Here is a 21,415-nt window from a genome sequence, read left to right as displayed (position 1 = left end):
TGACAATATATAATAGTTTACAATATATAATAGTCAACAATATATAATAGTTGACAATATATAATAGTCAACAATATATAATAGTTGACAATATATAATAGTTGACAATATATAATAGTTGACAATATATAATAGTCAGCAATATATAATAGTTGACAATATATAATAGTCAACAATATATAATAGTTGACAATATATAATAGTTAACAATATATAATAGTTGACAATATATAATAGTCAACAATATATAATAGTTGACAATATATAATAGTTGACAATATATAATAGTCAACAATATATAATAGTTGACAATATATAATAGTCAACAATATATAATAGTTGACAATATATAATAGTTGACAATATATAATTGTTGACATTTGAATCTTCTACAAAACCAAGTCGTTAATTTATTTAATCGAAATCTTGCATGTTGGTTGACCTTATCGTTGACCTGTTGACTGCAAAAGCTGTATCATACTTCATGTCAACGTTCAGCGCCAACTGTCGTTTTTCAACCTGCAAACATAATTAAGACATATTCGTGTGTTTGTCTTTCATTTTATTTTGTTTTCTTTCATATTGATATACGAGCTTAAAGGGTTTTTTATCGAGTAGTTTTATGATTTTGATATTATTTTTACTATTATCAGTATTATTTTTAATTTGCTTATGATTTTCTTATTTATTTATTATTTTATTTTTATTTTATTATCATTATTTATTATTATATATATTTTATTATTATTATTTATATTTATTATTATTATTATTTATATTTATTATTATTTATTATTATATATATTATATATATTATTCATATTTTATTATTATTATTATTATTTATATTTATTATTATTATATATATTTTATTATTATTATTTATATTTATATTATTATTATTATTATTATTATTATATATATTTTATTATTATTATTATTATTATTTATTATTATTATTATTATTATTATTATATATATTTTATTATTATTATTATTATTATTATTATTATATATTTTATTATTATATATATTTATTATTATTATTATATATATTTTATTATTATTATTTATATTTATTATTATTATTATATATATTTTATTATTATTATTATTTATATTTATTATTATTATTATTATTATTATATATTTTATTATTATTATTATTATTTATTTATTATTATTATTATTATTATTATTATTATATATATTTTATGATTATTATTATATATATATTTATTATTATTATTATTATTATATATATTTTATTATTATTATTATTTATATTTATTATTATTTATTATTATTATTATATATTTTATTATTATTATTATTATTTATTTATTATTATTATTATTATTATTATATATATTTTATTATTATTATTATTATTATATATATTTATTATTATTATTATTATTATTATATATATTTTATTATTATTATTATTTATATTTATTATTATTATTATATATATTTTATTATTATTATTATTATTATTATTATTTATATTTATTATTATTATATATATTATTATTATTTATATTTATTATTATATATATTATATATATTGTTCATATTTTACCTCTGCACTCCATGTTTAAAAAGGATGTGTCCTCTATAGTATCAGATCTGACCGAATGGTTAATTGCAGGCATAGACCAATTCATACCATCTAAAAAATTCCAACAAAAACCTAACAGCCAGCCATGGTTCTCCCCAGAATGTGCTGCTGCTATCGCGCACAGAAATCACTTTTTCCATAGCTACCAACGTAATAGATGCACTGAGACTAAAGCTGCTTTTAGGTCTGCCAGCAACCACTGTAAAAGAGTAATAAAAAATGCAAGAGAGCTATATGCCCAGTCTGTTAAATCCAAGGTAGCTGATCAGCGGCTTGGATCCCACCAGTTTTGGCAAATAACAAATAGGATCCTGAACAGAAGTGTGCGTTCTATCCCAACCATTATCAATGGACCAGAGGTTATCTCATCAGCGTCAGACAAGGCCAAACTATTTGCAAAGAACTTTGCAGCTAATTCTACCCTATGCGACGAAGGCCATCAACTCCCCATATTTCCTCCTATAACACAGAACAAGCTAGGTAACATACAAATATCCGTGCATGAGGTCGCCAAGCAAATAAAGAACCTAGATTCCAGTAAAGCAACTGGCCCTGATGGCATCCCAATTATAGTGTTAAAAAAGCTTCAACTAGAACTTGCTCCCATACTTACGAAACTATTTAAGCGCTGCCTTAAGGTGAAGTGCTTTCCGACTCCCTGGAAGACCTCATCAGTTTGCCCTGTATTTAAGAATTCAGGTGATAAGTCATCTCCCTCTCAATACAGACCAATAAGTCTCCTGTGTGTTATGAGTAAGTTGCTGGAATCCATATTAAATAGAGAAGTAGTCAACCATCTCAGCAGGAATAACCTTCTTAGTGACACACAATATGGTTTCCGCTCTGCAAGATCTACCACAGATGTGCTGACGGTTATATCCCACAGGATTAGTGAATCTCTTGACAAAGGCTTCCTTTCTAGGGCAATTGCTCTCGACATATCAAAGGCCTTCGACAAGGTATGGCATAAGGGTCTACTTCACAAGATTTCCAGCTACGGTATAACTGGAAATGTTTTCTCAATCATTAAATCATTTCTCTCCGATAGGCTCATAAGAGTAGTGGTAGATGGACAAAAATCGGAGGCCTGCAATATAAATGCTGGAGTCCCTCAGGGGTCAATCCTGGGCCCAACTCTCTTCCTGATCTACATCAATGACCTCCCTAAACACATACTTAAATCATTCGTTGACATCTATGCTGATGACACGACCATCTACGGCAACACATCAAACGCTGTAAATGTCAAAGTTCTCTCTGATTCTCTCTCTTCTGATCTCGAGTGCGTGGTTCAGTGGGGGAAGAGGTGGCTGGTTACCTTTAATGCATCCAAAACCAAACTGCTATCCTTACATCATCAACGCTCTGATCCCCATCTGGCATCAATTGTGATGGATGGCTCTCGTCTGGGTGAGGCCCCGTGTTTTGACAAGCTTCTGGGTTTGACCTTTACTCCTGATCTGAAATGGAACACGTACATCAAGTCTGTTGCCAAGGTCGCTGGAAAGATGGTGGGATCCTTCTACCGCTCCAGAAGATATCTCACTACGGATGCAATTCTCTATCTATATAAAAGCCAAGTACGTCCAAGGATGGAATACTGTTGCCATATCTGGGCAGGAGCTGCTAAAAACAGCCTATCCTGCCTTGACAGAGTACAAAATAGACTTCGTGGCTTAGTGGGGGGTGCCCTTTTCTCTACCCTGCAACCTCTCTCCCACAGAAGAGACGTTGCGAGCCTGTCCTTGTTTTACCGTTATTTCCATGGCAGATGCTCGTCTGAACTCCAATCTCTGGTCCCCTCTCGCCAATCTTTCACGAAAAACACCCGTCTAGCTGAATCCACTGTGAAAAATTTCCCCCACTCTATATCTGTGCCTAAATCAAAACGCAGATTCCATGAACAAAGCTTCTTTGTTAGAACTGCACGCCTGTGGAACTCTGTTCCGTCTGCCTGCTTCCCTCCGGACTACAACTTGGATGTCTTCAAGTCCAACGTTAACAAATTCCTAATGAACCGCCCCCTTAAGTAAACATTTCAGCAAATCTCCTCACTAACGTAATGTACTTGCAATAACCCTTATCCCTGAGTGGCTTCCGGGCCTTGATAAGTGGTGATCACTGTGTAAAAAAAAAAAAAAAAAAATATTTTATTATTTTTATTATTATTTATATTTATTATTATTATTATTATTATATTATTATTATTATTATTATTTATATTTATTATTATTATTATTATTATTATTATTATTATTATTATTATTTATATTTATTATTATTATTATTATTTTTATTATTATCATTATTATTATTTATTATTATTATTATTATTATTTATTATTTTATTTTTATTTTATTATCATTATTTATTATTATATATATTATATATATTATTTATATTTTATTATTATTATTATTATTATTTTATTTTTATTTTATTATCATTATTTATTATTATATATATTATATATATTATTTATATTTTATTATTATTATTATTATTATTATTATTATTATTATTATTATTATTTCTTTTGCTTTTTTTCTTTTTTCTTTCCTCTCTCTCTTTTTTCTCTCGATTTTTTCCTCTCTATTTTAATATATGCCTTTTTTATTTCCCCCCCTTTTTTCTTCGTCTTCTTCCATTTCAAATATATTAAACCTCGTTCGCTTTCTTTATTCTGAATATCACGTGATGTTAACTGCTGATTACAATATGCTGGAAACCCCTATAATTTTTTTTTTTTTACAGACTTCACAATATCGCCTGAAGAGCTCTCTAGTTACTTGTAACTGGCTGGCCGAAATATACTCATGAATGTGTAGCGACATATAGATGCTTATGTAAAATAAATAGTATACTAGCAGGCCTCCCAGCGTTGCCCGGTCGTAAAAATACACATAAATATTATATTTTAATTAATGCAGAATTCTTATTTATATCATAAACAAGAATACCGTAGATATTAAATGTAATGCTAAATTCCTTTAAAAAAAAAAAAGTAAAAATAACGGAAAGAAACTAGAACCTAAAGACAATGAGTCAAGTACGATAACCATTACATCAGCTTGACCTGATTTTAAATAGTGTTTTCAAACCAATTCGTACTTAACATAAGGTAGCTGTCATATTTGACGGCCATGCATGCACAGTCGTCAAACAGTTGAAAACAGATAAAAAAATCCAGTGGCCTTCCACGTACCAATTTTTCAATTTTGATCTCTTAGCAGCCCTTTTTTTCTGGATGAAAAAGTTTTCCACGTGTCTGAATACCCTATATACCAATTTCCAAGTCTTTAGATCCAAAATTCGTCCAGTATATAGGTTGAGAAGTGTCCTCACACACAAGTCACTTTTATAGATATGGAGATATGCATATGCACTTGAGAGAAAAGAGATAGATTTAAAGTTGGACAGAGATAGGTTAATCTGGAAAATAGTTTCTAAAAACTGTCCAACCTTTGTCAATTGTTAAACCGAATATGCTGCTGGTGAACCGGGATTGCCTGGATGGAGACATATTGCTAGTTAGAGAAAATTTAATCTTTTTTTAACTTGTTTATCTTTCTTTATTTCAATTTTCATTTCAATAAATATTCGATTATGCATCTATATAATAAAGTAATCTTGACTTTTCTTCTCTGCATCTACATTTTAAACAAATTTCCCCACTTTCTACCTGTGCCTAATTCTAAATGCAGATTCCACAAACAAAGCTTTTTTCCTAAAACTGCCTGCTTGTGAAATACTGTTCCATTCGTCTGCTTCTCGGCCAACTACAATAGGCTAGTCTCCAAGTCCAATGTAAATGAGTTCTTGTTGAACTGTCCCCTTAAATAATCAAATTCTACCCAACCATTAACGATTTCTACACTGCCACCTTACATTCATTAATCCTTATCCTTGTGTGGCCTTCGGGCCTTGATAAGTAGTGATTCCCTTTCTTATGCTCACCCTCATCCAAAAATTGAGATTCTAAATCTTTTAGATAATTGCATGTAAACACCCTGAAAAACATGGAAAAAGAAAAGAAGATAATAATTAGTTTAAAATTTAGAGTAAGAGCTCAGCTACGCATATAAGGATTATCTATTTCTAGGCAAAAAAGTTTCTAACTGGATAGCGTTTTAAGGACATATAATAAGTGAAACATGCAATGGAATTATAATCTCAAACACATGCATATGACTAGGTGTGTCAGAAATTTCGTGAAAAATAGTGAATAATTCCACCCCGACTTTCCAAGCTTATAACTCCTCGAAAAATGTAATTCAAGCTCTATTTTTTTTTTCAATTAAAGGAGCAAGGACCAAGGTTTCATTAAAAACAATGTGGGTTTTTTTTTTAAAGGTTTTAAACTTCGGACTTTACAGGTAAATTTCTAAAAAACACTACTTTTTTTTTTGTTTTAAATTTGAATATATTATTTATTGACCTTTTCTCTTCAATTTGTGATATATAACACTTTGGTGAGTAAATTAATTATTTACTTTTTAATAGACATTTCAAAATTGGAGGTGTGAATTATTCGACCCCCTGTCTTTCCAAGCTTATAATTACTCGAAAAATGTAATTCAAGCTCTAATTTTTTTTTTTTTAAATTAAAGGAGCAAGGACCAAGGTTTCATTAAAAAAAAAAAACAAAAGAAAAAACAAACAACGTGGTTTTAAAAAAAAAGTTTTAAACTTCGAACTTTACAGGTAAATTTCTAAAAAACACTACTTTTTTTTGTTTTAAATTTGAATATATTATTTATTGACCTTTTCTCTTCAATTTGTGATATATAAAACTTTGGTGAGTAAATTAATTATTTACTTTTTAATAGACACTTGAAAATGGGGGGCGTGAATTTAAAAAAAAACGTTTGTCTAAAATATTATAATTAGGTTTATTGGAAAGAGCATAAAATTTCACATTGACCCTGAAAATATCGTAAAAATAGAATCAAAAGAAAAATTTTGATAGATTTTTAAAGTTTAAAAATTGAAAAATAAAATTGAAAAATATTGAGTTCGTAAAATTCATTACTGTTTTTTAAAAAATAAAAAAAAATATTTCTATTACTTTTAAAACAACTTTAATAGTTTATTTTGGAAGTATAATCCATAAAGAAAATAAACAACCCACTTTTAAAAGAGAAATTACGAGTTTTTTATATTTTATTCGCAGTTTCGTGTTAGTGGTGTTAAAAATTCCTACAAAAATTCTGATACACCTACCATATTACAAATGTCAATGGTCAACGACTTCTAAGAAAATGAGTTGAAAATCTTTGCGGTCAAAAACAATTATTACATACCCTCCCTAAATCCTACCACTAACCCTAAATCCAGGTGGCAATAGACCCTCTCATACTCACCCAAAAAATTGTTACATGCTCTCCTTAAACTCTACCATTAACCCTATGTCAGAGGTGGTAATACACCACCTCTGACATTTACCAAAAACAAAATGATTACATGCCCTCCCTAAACCCTACCACTAACCCTAAGTTCAGGTGGCAATACTCCACCCCTGACACTGAATAAAAATAATTATTACATGCCCTCCATTAATCTTACCACTAACCCTAAGTCCATGTGGCAACAAACCACCTCCGACACTTACCAAAAAGAATTATTACATGACCTCCCTTAACCCTATCACTAACCTTAAGTTCAGGTGGCAATACATCACACACCCCCCACTTATAAAAAAATTATTACATGCCCTCCTAAATCTTACCACTAACCCTAATTCCAGCTGGCAATAGATCATCCCAACACTTCCCTAAAAAATTGTTACATGCCTTCCCTAAATCATACTCGCTATTAACCCTAAGTTAAGGTGGCAATAGACCATCCCTGACACTCACCTCCAAAAAAATTAATTGCATCTGTTAAGTTTTGAGACATTGTGTTGAACAAAGATGGCGGCATAGTTCAGATCAGTAACCAAGATACTGATCAGTTTTCAAAGAAAAATCCGAAAGAACAGCACCAGAATCGTCTATAAAAGAATAGTCAGCAAAAAGACAAGGAAATCGAAAAATGTTACCTGTAATTCGAATCCAGATAATTCTTCCCCCCCCCCCCGCAAAGATTTTCAGCCTATTTTCTTAGAAGCCGTTGACCTTTGACATTTGTCATGCGTATGTGTTAGTGATTCATTACACATTCCATTTGTGATAAGGCTGAGTTTTTTCCTTGTCTTTTTGCTATTCTTTTATAGATGATTCTGGTGCTGTTCTTCCGGATTTTTCTTTGAAAACTGATCAGTATCTTGATTCTTTAATTATCACTCCAAATATGGTTGCCAGAGTTATTGCTTGTCTTGACTAATCTAAGGCTTTTCGATTCTGATTTGAATCCTGTTGTTCTCAAACGTTGTGCGCCTAAACTTTCTTCTATCTCGAAATTATTCAACGTTTACTTGTCTCAGTCCTGTTTCTCTTCTTGTTGGAAGGATTCCTCTGTTGTCCTTATCTTTAAAAATGCTAGTGATCGGTTTGATCCAACTAAATATCTTCCTATTAGTCTTCTCTCTGTCATTAGCAAAAGTTTTGAAAGGTTGGTCAACGGCAAGCTGATTCATTTTCTGGAAAGTCTTGACTTTTCATTTTTGTGTGATGTTCACTATGATTTTTGTGATGTTTTTCGTTAAACAGCTGATTTTTTAACTGTTATAACTTAGCCGTAAAATAAAAACAACTAACCAACCAAGAACTGCAAGGTTGTGGAACTCGTTTCCTGCTTACTGTTTCCTTCCTACCTAGGGCCTTGGTCTTTTCATAACAAAGGTCGATAGGCATCTCTTGTTTTTGCAATAATCAGGTTTCAGTCTTGTTAGCTACTTATATCAAGTAGCTTCACGCCTTACAAAAAATCTGGTTGGAGAGTGGACGACAATTTTACGTTCAATTTAGTAAATTTATTTGTTAAAATGATCCCCCACTCCAAAGTCTAAAATGTTTTATATATATATATATATATATACTTCTGAGTGTTTCAGGTTTACATTTAATTACAAAAGAAAAGTGTAAAATCTCAATTTTCTTTTTTGACGGAACAAAGAGGATCCTCGTGTACACGAATATTAAAATGTTTTTTGTTGCAAATTCGTTTCGAAATTTTAATCCAAAATTTTATTTTTTTTTTTATTTAACTTCAATTATATTTTTTATTACATTTTTTTTTCTTTTGCTCGTTCTTTTTTATTTTTATAGTTTTTAAAATATTTTTTTTTTAGAAAGAAAAAAAGCAAGGATTTTTGAATTTTCATTATCTATTATATTTATTTAAAAAAAAATGGTCTCTCATTTTCGAGGTATGAGCTTCACACGACAACTAAATTATCCTAAATTCATACACAGATGATTTGTTTATAGCGGTGAGGATTTTGTGTGAAACCATCCATACTTTTTTGGAACAACTGCGAACCTCAGTCAGTGCAAATGGCATCCAAGTCATATTTTTTTACTTTTGAAATCTCAACCATATATTGGGTACAATATAATAATCAATAGAGGATTGGCTCTATAATAATAAATATGAAATCTGCATGAATTAAAATATCATATTTAAGCGTATTTTATAACCAGGCAACGCCGGGCAGCCTGTTAAAATATATATATATATATATTGCTTTTTAGAATATGATTATCCACTGACATGTGTTTCATCATCTACGACTCATCAGAGTAGCTGAATCTAGTGAGATTCGAAATCGGGACTTCATGATAAGAAACCTGAACTCTTACCACTGGACCACCTCGCACGACTGTTTGGATATGTTGCGATTTACGTAGATGTTATTTTATTTGTTTTTGTGATACGTTTTGACTGAATTCAATTATTTATACGAAATGGGGCTCCCAAATTGGTGAAAGGAAAAATTATCCCCAACTAGCATTTAGGTAAAAATGCACTTTCATATAAACAATTGAATTCATTTAAAGCGTATCACGAAAACAAATACAATAGCATTTACGTAAATCGCGATATATCCAAACAGTTATGCGAGGTGGTTCAGTGGTAAGAGTTCAGGCTTCTTAACATGAGGTCCAGATTTCGAATTGTGCTAGATTCAGGCACTCTGATGAGTTGTATACGACGAAACACGTGTGAGTGGATCATTATATTTTAAAAAAACAATATATATGCCGCTCCCCATTTGGGGGTACCAAATTGGTCAAAGGAAAAATTATTCCCAACTCGTATTTAGGTAAAAATGCACTATTAATTTATTGTATAAATGATTGAATTCATTCAAAACGTATCACAAAAACAAATAAAATAATATACATATATATATATATATATATATATATATATATATATATATATATATATATATATATAGTTGTCTGTTTGTTTACGAACAGGCGATTTCAGCATTATAAACGTGGTGGCGGGTGTCTATTTAAATAGACATTCCGACGAGTTATTTACGGGCGTCGATTCCATGGTCGAGTGGGAGAACTGCCATATGTATATATATATATATAAATATAAAACACCATTGAATACAACAGAAAAAAAAATTACTGTTGTTTAGAGTTAAAATTTGTGTGAAAAAGAAAAAACAAACAACAACGAAAAAAAGAAATTTATTTCTTTTGTTTTCATTTAATTTTACTCTATATAAAAAAAAAATCTCGCATTGTTCTTGGCTTTTAATTTTACCTTATAATTTTCTTCAACAATGCTTCAAGCAAACTACAACCTACTTATATATATATATATATATATATATATATATATATATATATATATAAGAAAATAGACGCTTCTGTTGATCTTGACGTATGAGTTTCATGCAACTAAATTGTCCAAACTCCAACCAAACAGACTTTATAGTTGTGTACAACCATTTGCATTTTTGTGGAACAACTGCTAACCTCAATCGGTGCAAATGGATGCCACAAGACAGAGCAGACAGTTGACCTCAGGTTTTGCATCAGAGTTTTCCTTCTCCTAGATGCACGCCTTAACGAAGACTGAGGCTGCATCTCGGAAGTGTTTTTGTTTAAACATGCCTCCAGATACGAACGTGAAAATCTTTATGCGCCAGTGCAATGCATACAGCGCCTAGTATTTCCAAACGATCACCCACTCATCGTTACTTGTCACTTTGCACACTGAATGAGATCACAAAAAGTGGATGACGTCACAAAAGGCGAATGACGTCACAAATAGCTAATGATTAGAGAAGTCCGTCGCTTTTACTCAGGCTCCGAAACTAACAGAGGATGAGCCATTTTTCAAAATGACCTGTTCACTGTTCACTGAGTGCTAGTTAGTCATAGGTGGTCCACCCTCTCAGGTGATTGTCTCTCAGTTTTCCGAGATAGTAAGTTTATTGCTTGCTGCTTGAGGCTTCCCTAAAGGGGAATACCGATGGTACTACCAGAGCAATTTTTGCTATGTCAGAGTGCTCCTCCTTTATAGTACTTGCCTTACTTTACTCCACCTTCCTGAATCTTCTGATATTTAAAAAGTCTGTTAATTCTTCGAAGATGAAATATCCGACCTTGACTTCTCATATTCTTACGACTATACTGGCGCCTCAAATTCTTAACGTATCTTAGAAATTGATAAGAGGCATCAGTTTCATCATTATAAACCTTTCCAACCGTTGACTGGCATGGCTAATAACACCTACATTCTTGGCCTAACATTCACAGGTAACATGAATTGAAACAAATACATAGAAGATACAGCCAAGTCTGCTGCAAAGAAAGTAGCCTGCCTTTACTGGACTAGAAAACTTTTCACATCTGCCAGTATCCTAGATCTCTTACAAAGTCATCATCCACCCACGCATGGACAATCGTTGACACAGCTTGACTGGTGCATCAACCGCTAGTCTCTCTCTCTCTCTCTCTCTCTCTCTCTCTCTCTCTCTCTCTCTCTCTCTCTCTCTCTCTCCCTCAGAGTAAAAAAAAAAAGGTCTTTAACCTAATAGGTCCAACACTACTGTCTACCAAGCTTCAACCCCTGTCCCATCACCACATCACATGTATCCATGTGCCTGGTTTGTAAGTACTTCAATGGATGTGTTGTAATGGACTTACTGCACTCGTGCCTTCTCAACATAAGTATGCAAGACCAACCCGAAAATCAGCAAAATCCCACCCCTTCACTGTAGATGCCACCAGATGCTGAAAGGCTTTCTACTCTAACAGTGTCTTCCCTCGGACCAATTACCTTGGGAATTCCCTTCTTGCTCTCTGTTTCCCCGACTATTCCAACATGCTGAAATTTAAATGTGATGTGAACAAACGTGTCACTGCACTTAGACTATTCCTATAAATTGACCTATAATTTATAATATACTCCTATAAATTGACCTATAATTTATAATATACTCCTATAAATTGACCTATAATTTATAATATACTCCTATAAATTGACCTATAATTTATAATATACTCCTATAAATTGACCTATAATTTATAATATACTCCTATAAATTGACCTATAATTTATAATATACTCCTATAAATTGACCTATAATTTATAATATACTCCTATAAATTTACCTATAATTTATAATATACCCCTATAAATTGACCTATAATTTATAATATACTCCTATAAATTGACCTATAATTTATAATATACTCCTATAAACTGACCTATGATTTATAATATACTCCTATAAATTGACCTATAATAGTTCTTCATGTCTCAATAGCAATGTACTTTGTTTGGGGTGAATACAAAAATTTAAAAAATGAAGAAAAAGCTGATATGTAGATTAACTAGCAAGACCTGCGGACCAGTGTTGCCCGGTGAAAATATGACGCAAAGCCAGAACAGCTACGGTGAAGCCCTTTCCCGAAAACAAAAAGTACCTAGTGGATTATTGTGAGTCAAATAAATCAACAGTTAAAAAAATATGAACACACAGAGATGGCAGTGGTTGCTAATAGTAGCAACTGTCAGCTCCAGAAAATTGTAGGCATGGTCAAAATGAAAGTATCTGTCTTCTACTTTATAACAGTCAGTGTCGGTTCATGACAGACGCTGTTGTTCACTGGCGGTCATGACCAGTTCAGCCTAAACTTGACTGCTCCAAAATGAAATTGTCTGTCACTGAGTGGCAGTGGCGAGCACTGGTAGACGCTGGCGTGTAGTGTTGTTTTGAGGCATTTGGTAGTCACAGGCTGCCTCTGCAACAATTGGATTGCTCCGAAATGAAATCGCCTGTCTTCAATTTTCGGGCACTGTCATTCAGTGGCGAGCACTGTAATCCATTGGTAAATGTGCGTATTCTTGCGCGAAAACACGTCGAAGTATGAGTTTGGGATGGTGAGTGCGGAAGATTTGCATAGGAAGTGACTTCTTGGTTTCCTATAGTGTCGGAAGCTGCGACATATACATAGTAAGGAATTAAGACAGAGAAGAGAAGAGGGAGAAAGAAAGGAATGGAAACGGAAAGAAAGAAATGAAAATGAGTAAATAAAAAAGAAAAAAAGAAAATGGGAAGGGAAAAGAAAGAATAAATGGCTTTAAGATATAAATAAAGAAAGAGAGTGAAAAGAAGAAAGAAAAGAAAGAAAGAAAGAAAGTGAAAAGAAGAAAGAAAAGAAAGAAAGAAATGAAAATGAGTAAATAAAAAAAGAAAAAAAGAAAATGGGAAGGGAAAAGAAAGAATAAATGGCTTTAAGATAAAAATAAAGAAAGAGAGTGAAAAGAAGAAAGAAAAGAAAGAAAGAAAGAAAGTGAAAAGAAGAAAGAAAAGAAAGAAAGAAATGAAAATGAGTAAAGAAAAAAGAAAATGGGAAGGGAAAAGAAAGAATAAATGGCTTTAAGATATAAATAAAGAAAGAGAGTGAAAAGAAGAAAGAAAAGAAAGAAAGAAAGAAAGTGAAAAGAAGAAAAGAAAGAAAGAAAGAAATGAAAATGAGTAAATAAAAAAGAAAAAAAGAAAATGGGAAGGGAAAAGAAAGAATAAATGGCTTTAAGATATAATAAAGAAAGAGAGTGAAAAGAAGAAAGAAAAGAAAGAAAGAAAGAAAGTGAAAAGAAGAAAAGAAAGAAAGAAAGAAATGAAAATGAGTAAATAAAAAAGAAAAAAAGAAAATGGGAAGGGAAAAGAAAGAATAAATGGCTTTAAGATATAATAAAGAAAGAGAGTGAAAAGAAGAAAGAAAAGAAAGAAAGAAAGTGAAAAGAAGAAAGAAAAGAAAGAAAGAAATGAAAATGAGTAAATAAAAAAAGAAAAAAAGAAAATGGGAAGGGAAAAGAAAGAATAAATGGCTTTAAGATATAAATAAAGAAAGAGAGTGAAAAGAAGAAAGAAAAGAAAGAAAGAAAGAAAGTGAAAAGAAGAAAAGAAAGAAAGAAAGAAATGAAAATGAGTAAATAAAAAAGAAAAAAAGAAAATGGGAAGGGAAAAGAAAGAATAAATGGCTTTAAGATATAATAAAGAAAGAGAGTGAAAAGAAGAAAGAAAAGAAAGAAAGAAAGAAAGTGAAAAGAAGAAAGAAAAGAAAGAAAGAAATGAAAATGAGTAAATAAAAAAAGAAAAAAAGAAAATGGGAAGGGAAAAGAAAGAATAAATGGCTTTAAGATAAAAATAAAGAAAGAGAGTGAAAAGAAGAAAGAAAAGAAAGAAAGAAAGAAAGTGAAAAGAAGAAAGAAAAGAAAGAAAGAAATGAAAATGAGTAAATAAAAAGAAAAAAGAAAATGGGAAGGGAAAAGAAAGAATAAATGGCTTTAAGATATAAATAAAGAAAGAGAGTGAAAAGAAGAAAGAAAAGAAAGAAAGAAAGAAAGTGAAAAGAAGAAAAGAAAGAAAGTACTCGAGAATGAAAATGAGTAAATAAAAAAGAAAAAAGAAAATGGGAAGGGAAAAGAAAGAATAAATGGCTTTAAGATATAAATAAAGAAAGAGAGTGAAAAGAAGAAAGAAAAGAAAGAAAGAAAGAAAGTGAAAAGAAGAAAAGAAAGAAAGAAAGAAATGAAAATGAGTAAATAAAAAAGAAAAAAAGAAAATGGGAAGGGAAAAGAAAGAATAAATGGCTTTAAGATATAATAAAGAAAGAGAGTGAAAAGAAGAAAGAAAAGAAAGAAAGAAAGAAAGTGAAAAGAAGAAAGAAAAGAAAGAAAGAAATGAAAATGAGTAAATAAAAAAAGAAAAAAAGAAAATGGGAAGGGAAAAGAAAGAATAAATGGCTTTAAGATATAAATAAAGAAAGAGAGTGAAAAGAAGAAAGAAAAGAAAGAAAGAAAGAAAGTGAAAAGAAGAAAAGAAAGAAAGAAAGAAATGAAAATGAGTAAATAAAAAAAGAAAAAAAGAAAATGGGAAGGGAAAAGAAAGAATAAATGGCTTTAAGATATAAATAAAGAAAGAGAGTGAAAAGAAGAAAGAAAAGAAAGAAAGAAAGAAAGTGAAAAGAAGAAAAGAAAGAAAGAAAGAAATGAAAATGAGTAAATAAAAAAGAAAAAAAGAAAATGGGAAGGGAAAAGAAAGAATAAATGGCTTTAAGATATAATAAAGAAAGAGAGTGAAAAGAAGAAAGAAAAGAAAGAAAGAAAGAAAGTGAAAAGAAGAAAAGAAAAGAAAGAAAGAAATGAAAATGAGTAAGTAAAAAAGAAAAAAAGAAAATGGGAAGGGAAAAGAAAGAATAAATGGCTTTAAGATATAAATAAAGAAAGAGAGTGAAAAGAAGAAAGAAAAGAAAGAAAGAAAGAAAGTGAAAAGAAGAAAAGAAAGAAAGAAAGAAATGAAAATGAGTAAATAAAAAAGAAAAAAGAAAATGGGAAGGGAAAAGAAAGAATAAATGGCTTTAAGATATAAATAAAGAAAGAGAGTGAAAAGAAGAAAGAAAAGAAAGAAAGAAAGAAAGTGAAAAGAAGAAAAGAAAAGAAAGAAAGAAATGAAAATGAGTAAATAAAAAAAGAAAAAAAAGAAAATGGGAAGGGAAAAGAAAGAATAAATGGCTTTAAGATATAAATAAAGAAAGAGAGTGAAAAGAAGAAAGAAAAGAAAGAAAGAAAGAAAGTGAAAAGAAGAAAAGAAAGAAAGAAAGAAATGAAAATGAGTAAATAAAAAAGAAAAAAAGAAAATGGGAAGGGAAAAGAAAGAATAAATGGCTTTAAGATATAAATAAAGAAAGAGAGTGAAAAGAAGAAAGAAAAGAAAGAAAGAAAGAAAGTGAAAAGAAGAAAAGAAAGAAAGAAAGAAATGAAAATGAGTAAATAAAAAAGAAAAAAAGAAAATGGGAAGGGAAAAGAAAGAATAAATGGCTTTAAGATATAATAAAGAAAGAGAGTGAAAAGAAGAAAGAAAAGAAAGAAAGAAAGAAAGTGAAAAGAAGAAAGAAAAGAAAGAAAGAAATGAAAATGAGTAAGTAAAAAAGAAAAAAGAAAATGGGAAGGGAAAAGAAAGAATAAATGGCTTTAAGATATAAATAAAGAAAGAGAGTGAAAAGAAGAAAGAAAAGAAAGAAAGAAAGAAAGTGAAAAGAAGAAAGAAAAGAAAGAAAGAAATGAAAATGAGTAAATAAAAAAAGAAAAAAAGAAAATGGGAAGGGAAAAGAAAGAATAAATGGCTTTAAGATATAAATAAAGAAAGAGAGTGAAAAGAAGAAAGAAAAGAAAGAAAGAAAGAAAGTGAAAAGAAGAAAGAAAAGAAAGAAAGAAATGAAAATGAGTAAATAAAAAAAGAAAAAAAGAAAATGGGAAGGGAAAAGAAAGAATAAATGGCTTTAAGATATAAATAAAGAAAGAGAGTGAAAAGAAGAAAGAAAAGAAAGAAAGAAAGAAAGTGAAAAGAAGAAAAGAAAGAAAGAAAGAAATGAAAATGAGTAAATAAAAAAGAAAAAAAGAAAATGGGAAGGGAAAAGAAAGAATAAATGGCTTTAAGATATAATAAAGAAAGAGAGTGAAAAGAAGAAAGAAAAGAAAGAAAGAAAGAAAGTGAAAAGAAGAAAAGAAAGAAAGAAAGAAATGAAAATGAGTAAATAAAAAAAGAAAAAAAGAAAATGGGAAGGGAAAAGAAAGAATAAATGGCTTTAAGATATAAATAAAGAAAGAGAGTGAAAAGAAGAAAGAAAAGAAAGAAAGAAAGAAAGTGAAAAGAAGAAAAGAAAGAAAGAAAGAAATGAAAATGAGTAAATAAAAAAGAAAAAAAGAAAATGGGAAGGGAAAAGAAAGAATAAATGGCTTTAAGATATAATAAAGAAAGAGAGTGAAAAGAAGAAAGGAAAGAAAGAAAGAAAGAAAGTGAAAAGAAGAAAGAAAAGAAAGAAAGAAATGAAAATGAGTAAATAAAAAAGAAAAAAAGAAAATGGGAAGGGAAAAGAAAGAATAAATGGCTTTAAGATATAAATAAAGAAAGAGAGTGAAAAGAAGAAAGAAAAGAAAGAAAGAAAGAAAGTGAAAAGAAGAAAAGAAAGAAAGAAAGAAATGAAAATGAGTAAATAAAAAAGAAAAAAAGAAAATGGGAAGGGAAAAGAAAGAATAAATGGCTTTAAGATAAAAATAAAGAAAGAGAGTGAAAAGAAGAAAGAAAAGAAAGAAAGAAAGAAAGTGAAAAGAAGAAAAGAAAGAAAGAAAGAAATGAAAATGAGTAAATAAAAAAGAAAAAAAGAAAATGGGAAGGGAAAAGAAAGAATAAATGGCTTTAAGATATAATAAAGAAAGAGAGTGAAAAGAAGAAAGAAAAGAAAGAAAGAAAGAAAGTGAAAAGAAGAAAGAAAAGAAAGAAAGAAATTAAAATGAGTAAATAAAAAAGAAAAAAAGAAAATGGGAAGGGAAAAGAAAGAATAAATGGCTTTAAGATATAAATAAAGAAAGAGAGTGAAAAGAAGAAAGAAAAGAAAGAAAGAAAGAAAGTGAAAAGAAGAAAAGAAAGAAAGAAAGAAATGAAAATGAGTAAATAAAAAAGAAAAAAAGACAATGGGAAGGGAAAAGAAAGAATAAATGGCTTTAAGATATAAATAAAGAAAGAGAGTGAAAAGAAGAAAGAAAAGAAAGAAAGAAAGAAAGTGAAAAGAAGAAAAGAAAGAAAGAAAGAAATGAAAATGAGTAAATAAAAAAGAAAAAAAGAAAATGGGAAGGGAAAAGAAAGAATAAATGGCTTTAAGATATAATAAAGAAAGAGAGTGAAAAGAAGAAAGAAAAGAAAGAAAGAAAGTGAAAACAAGAAAGAAAAGAAAGAAAGAAATGAAAATGAGTAAGTAAAAAAGAAAAAAGAAAATGGGAAGGGAAAAGAAAGAATAAATGGCTTTAAGATATAAATAAAGAAAGAGAGTGAAAAGAAGAAAGAAAAGAAAGAAAGAAAGAAAGTGAAAAGAAGAAAAGAAAGAAAGAAAGAAATGAAAATGAGTAAATAAAAAAGAAAAAAAGAAAATGGGAAGGGAAAAGAAGGAATAAATGGCTTTAAGATAAAAATAAAGAAAGAGAGTGAAAAGAAGAAAGGAAAGAAAGAAAGAAAGTGAAAAGAAGAAAAGAAAGAAAGAAAGAAATGAAAATGAGTAAATAAAAAAGAAAAAAAGAAAATGGGAAGGGAAAAGAAAGAATAAATGGCTTTAAGATAAAAATAAAGAAAGAGAGTGAAAAGAAGAAAGAAAAGAAAGAAAGAAAGAAAGTGAAAAGAAGAAAAGAAAGAAAGAAAGAAATGAAAATGAGTAAATAAAAAAGAAAAAAAGAAAATGGGAAGGGAAAAGAAAGAATAAATGGCTTTAAGATATAAATAAAGAAAGAGAGTGAAAAGAAGAAAGAAAAGAAAGAAAGAAAGAAAGAAAGAAAGAAAGAAAGAAAGTGAAAAGAAGAAAAGAAAGAAAGAAAGAAATGAAAATGAGTAAATAAAAAAGAAAAAAAGAAAATGGGAAGGGAAAAGAAAGAATAAATGGCTTTAAGATAAAAATAAAGAAAGAGAGTGAAAAGAAGAAAGAAAAGAAAGAAAGAAAGAAAGTGAAAAGAAGAAAAGAAAGAAAGAAAGAAATGAAAATGAGTAAATAAAAAAGAAAAAAAGAAAATGGGAAGGGAAAAGAAAGAATAAATGGCTTTAAGATAAAAATAAAGAAAGAGAGTGAAAAGAAGAAAGAAAAGAAAGAAAGAAATGAAAATGAGTAAATAAAAAAGAAAAAAAGAAAATGGGAAAGGGAAAAGAAAGAATAAATGGCTTTAAGATAAAAATAAAGAAAGAGAGTGAAAAGAAGAAAGAAAAGAAAGAAAGAAATGAAAATGAGTAAATAAAAAAGAAAAAAGAAAATGGGAAGGGAAAAGAAAGAATAAATGGCTTTAAGATATAATAAAGAAAGAGAGTGAAAAGAAGAAAGAAAAGAAAGAAAGAAAGTGAAAAGAAGAAAGAAAAGAAAGAAAGAAATGAAAATGAGTAAATAAAAAAAAGAAAAAAAGAAAATGGGAAGGGAAAAGAAAGAATAAATGGCTTTAAGATATAAATAAAGAAAGAGAGTGAAAAGAAGAAAGAAAAGAAAGAAAGAAAGAAAGTGAAAAGAAGAAAAGAAAGAAAGAAAGAAATGAAAATGAGTAAGTAAAAAAGAAAAAAGAAAATGGGAAGGGAAAAGAAGGAATAAATGGCTTTAAGATAAAAATAAAGAAAGAGAGTGAAAAGAAGAAAGAAAAGAAAGAAAGAAATGAAAATGAGTAAATAAAAAAGAAAAAAGAAAATGGGAAGGGAAAAGAAAGAATAAATGGCTTTAAGATAAAAATAAAGAAAGAGAGTGAAAAGAAGAAAGAAAAGAAAGAAATACGACCCGGTAGTGGTTGATACGCCGTAAACGCAATCAATCAATCACTCTATTAAATAAAGTTCTTCTTCTTCTTCTTCTTCTTCTTCTTCTTCTTCTTCGCCATTGTTTCATAAGTTTAGTTGAGAGAAGAAGTGGTCATTAGGCAAGCCCATGAGGGAGAGAGAAGGGCAACCGTGAGTGGGGAGGGGGGTTCATAATCTCTATTTCAAGTTTGAGTAATAAAATCGTATTCCAAACACACAGCGGAGGGGGGAGGGATCGAAAATTACTTGATTGGCCGAAACGATCGGTTGGGTAAACAACGCGTCTTAAAGTGACATCTAATAAGATTCACAAACCAAGTACCGTTCAAGTCGATACGACACAAGTGTCAATCAGTGACGTTTAATTAATTTCTTTTCGCTTAAATCAGTTTTGTTTGTTTTTACGTTCTGTCGCAAGTTGAGTGGGGGAGGGGGAATAGATTCAAAATATTATCTGTAGTTTTTGCCTGAAGTGTAAGACAACGGAGACGGATGGTCATATATGGAGAAAAATATATTTCAGGGATGAAGCTATTGACATCGTTCAGAAGTTTTGTTAGCTTGGTGAGGCCATTAGAGCACGAGGTGGGGCAGGTGTTAGTGTGATTGGAAGAGTTAGGAGTTGATGAAACGGCTGACATTACTAACCAGCAGAGCTTTACCACTGGCGAACAAGGAAAGAGTCTATCAGGCATGTGTATGCAGATTTTTTTATTTTTTTTTTACAAAGGAATCACGACTTATCCAGGCCCAGAGACCACTCGAGGATAAGGGTTACAGAGTGTACAGTAGTCAAAGGGACAACATCTCACTAATCGTTAGAAGTGGAAATTTGGTAAATTGGATTACTTAAGGGGGACGCCTCATCAAAAACTTGTTTACATTGGACTTGAAGACGACCATATTATAGTCAGCTGGAAAGCAGGCAAACAGAACAGAGGTACACAGGTGTGCAGTTCTAAGAAAGAAGTTTGATGATGTATGGAAGTGAAACATGGCCAATAAGGGTTGGGGATATGTGTTGCATGGTGAGGAATTATATGCGAATGATATGATGGATGTGTAATGTGAGTCTTAAAGACAAGCTTAGATCTGACGACCTCAGAGGAAGAGAGGGTTGAGGGTATGTGTTGCATGGAGAGAGTGATATGAAAGTGATACAGATAAAATGTGGACAGTATAGGGAGATGGGTGCAGAAGAGTAAACTTTGAAAGAACAGATGGGAGTTTTTGGGTTAATATATGTAGAACAGTTGAAGTAGCAGGTTCAGTTCATTGGAGAAGGCCAAGGAAAACATGGGAGGAAATGAAACAGGGTGATATATCCCGGGGGGGGGGGCAGAATATAATCAGTATAGAATTATGAGACTCAACACAAAGAATAAGTTATAACAAGTCTATTGTACACATAAGATATTGACACTCGAACGTATCTTCTTTTTTTTATTTGGGGCTCACCACTTATCAAGGCCAGAAGGTCACTCGAGGATAAGGGTTAATGAATGTAAGGTGGTAATGAAGTAATCCTTAATGATGTAAATTGTGTGGAATCTGATTATTTATGAGCATGATCTACCAGGAACTTGTTTACATTAAATTTGAAGGCTACCATGTTGTATTTAGCTGGGAAGCATCCCAGCAGAACAGTGTTCCAAAGACGGGAAGTTCTGGGAAAGAAGCTTTGTTCATGGAATCTGCATTTGCATTTAGGCACAGATAGAGAGTGGGGAAAATCATATATAGTGGTTGTAGCTAGTCAATGTTTTTTTTTTTTTTGGTGAAAGTTTGGCAAGCGGGAACTATAGATTGGAGATCAGACGAGCACTTACCATGAAAATCCTGTAGAATCAAGACTAACTTACCTGCTGCCTGGTTAGTGTCTTTTATAGACTGAGTGATCCATTCTCAGGGGGTTTCAGGACTTCCCACTATATCACAGGGATAAATAAATATCTGGCCAATAGGTGAGTTTGGAAGTCAATTGACTGAAGTCATCAAATACAGATCAGCAAGTAGTAGTAGTAGTAAAAATAATGATGATGATGATGATGAT

The 21,415-nt window shown here is 30.3% G+C and overlaps 1 protein-coding gene across 4 annotated transcripts in view; it reads left to right on the top strand.

Moving 5' to 3' along the window:
• LOC145256497 (uncharacterized) overlaps positions 1-21,415 on the top strand; it is a 108,137-nt gene that overhangs the window by 7,854 nt on the left and 78,868 nt on the right. The window contains exon 1 of one of the 4 annotated variants that reach the window (XM_080115449.1): positions 6,311-6,329. The exons of the other annotated variants lie outside the window; for them this stretch is intronic. The gene's annotated coding sequence lies outside the window, so the exon portion shown is untranslated. Of the gene's footprint in view, positions 1-6,310; positions 6,330-21,415 lie in introns of those variants that run through there. 4 annotated transcript variants of the gene reach the window in all.

Source organism: Euprymna scolopes, chromosome 32, assembly GCF_053919585.1.
Source record: "Euprymna scolopes isolate OS-2025 chromosome 32, ASM5391958v1, whole genome shotgun sequence".
Taxonomy (NCBI): Eukaryota; Metazoa; Mollusca; class Cephalopoda; order Sepiida; family Sepiolidae; genus Euprymna; species Euprymna scolopes.
This window is presented reverse-complemented; position numbering and strand designations above follow the sequence as displayed.